The following is a 1,614-nucleotide window of genomic DNA, read 5'->3' on the forward strand; positions in this document are numbered from 1 at the left end:
TATGTAATCTGAAACTTACCGTGATCTGGGTTGATCAGTCCCGGTCAGGAAGAGGTGACTCCCGAGGCTGCAAACGGTGCTGGAGCTTCCTGGTCCTGCTCATGGGGTATCTCAGCAGTGCCTCCAGCTGACAGGGTAGGATTTAAGATATCCTCTTTTAGTGTGTGTTTCGAATCAATAAGCATGCAAAGAATGACTCAGGCAACTGGCTAATGCAAGATTTGCTAATGCTGTTGCACAGGGCAAAAATCAGCACTGCACAAGCTTTATTTGGTTTCACAAACTATATAGAAAAACAATAGAGAAACAGAAGAGGGAGGAGAGTTCCCAGCTTATGAATTCTCTTGATTGGAGAACTTCCCTGTTGTCGCACATTGACGTCAGGATAATGCATTTTTGAAATTCTTTAGCCTTGATGTTTTGATTATGGTCCATGATGCCAGCGCCATCTTAAAATGTATTCTCTGATGCAATGCTTTTAGGAAAATAAGACAAGTAGAAATTACAGGATTTGATCTATCAGGTAGGTTTACCTTAACAACTATATTGTGTCCTCTCTAGACACAGATAGAGTTGAAGTCTTGCCTCACAGTTTGTCTCACAAATGTGCAGGGTGCACCAGATTATTGAATATTGGTGCATGATCTTCAATTATCTGGTACACCCTGCACTGCTTGAAAAGTGTGCACCACCTGTTTTTACGTGCACCTTTAACATACAGCATGTGACATAATTCTGTCAAGTCGCTTTATTAAATGTGTTGCAAACTCAGACTAAGCACTAACACCTACGTCCCTTTAGGTGGACATTTTTTCTGTCTTGTCAGAGACAGTACTGCCGAGATACAAAACAAGCCCCTAGAGGAAGCGATGACACCCAAAACGTGCGTTGTAACGATCTGGGTCTGGTTTTGGAGTCTAAGTGTTGTAACTTACTTGAGTTATTGCTGGCAGGAATCCTAGTCAGTAAGGCCAGAGGTCGGAACACAGGAGAAGCTTAGCAGTACAGAGGAGCAGGCAAGTATCGTAGTCAGGAGAAAGACGGAGGTCGTAGCACAGAAGATCAGTGTCAGTATTGAGGGAGCAGGCAGGTATCATAGTCAGGAGGAAGCCGGTGGTCATTGCACAATAGAGGAGTCAATCGCAGGAGAGAAGGAGACAAGCTAGACTACAGGCTGGAAGCACAATAATCTTGCAAGGATGTATAGGCAAGGCTGAGTTTAATAGGAAGTCCAATCTAGGAAGGGGTGGAGCAAGGCCAGGGAAACAGGAACTAGGAACTGGAAAGCCAGAAACTAGGCCAAGGATCAGTTGGAGCTGTCCAGAGTGTTGCATAGCTCAGTTGGTACAGCTGCAGCCTGGTACAGCGGAGTTCGCCGGTTCAAGTCCTGACACGTGTACTTCATCTACATACACTATACACTATGGGTAAGTGAATTCAGAATAATAGATACAATAGGATTATTGGGAAAATTACTTTGATACATTTTTGTACTCTTTAAACCATGGGCCGTTGTAATGATGCATTGGCACTTTAATATGGCAGGCTGATAAGTACTAGGAGCTAACCTCTGCACTTGCACTAGCACTTTCTTGTGAGATACAACGATTTGCA

At 43.8% G+C, this 1,614-nt stretch overlaps 1 long non-coding RNA gene across 1 annotated transcript; it reads right to left on the reverse strand.

Moving 5' to 3' along the window:
• Nucleotides 1-210: 210 nt before the first annotated feature.
• Nucleotides 211-1,219, reverse strand: LOC140068854 (uncharacterized). Its single transcript, XR_011848592.1, has 2 exons — nt 936-1,219; nt 211-475 (listed from the first exon to the last, which is right to left on the reverse strand). It is a non-coding gene; the product is annotated as an uncharacterized lncRNA (long non-coding RNA).
• Between the last annotated feature and the right edge of the window lie 395 nt (nt 1,220-1,614).

The sequence above is a fragment of the Engystomops pustulosus genome, chromosome 7, assembly GCF_040894005.1.
Source record: "Engystomops pustulosus chromosome 7, aEngPut4.maternal, whole genome shotgun sequence".
Taxonomy (NCBI): domain Eukaryota; kingdom Metazoa; phylum Chordata; class Amphibia; order Anura; family Leptodactylidae; genus Engystomops; species Engystomops pustulosus.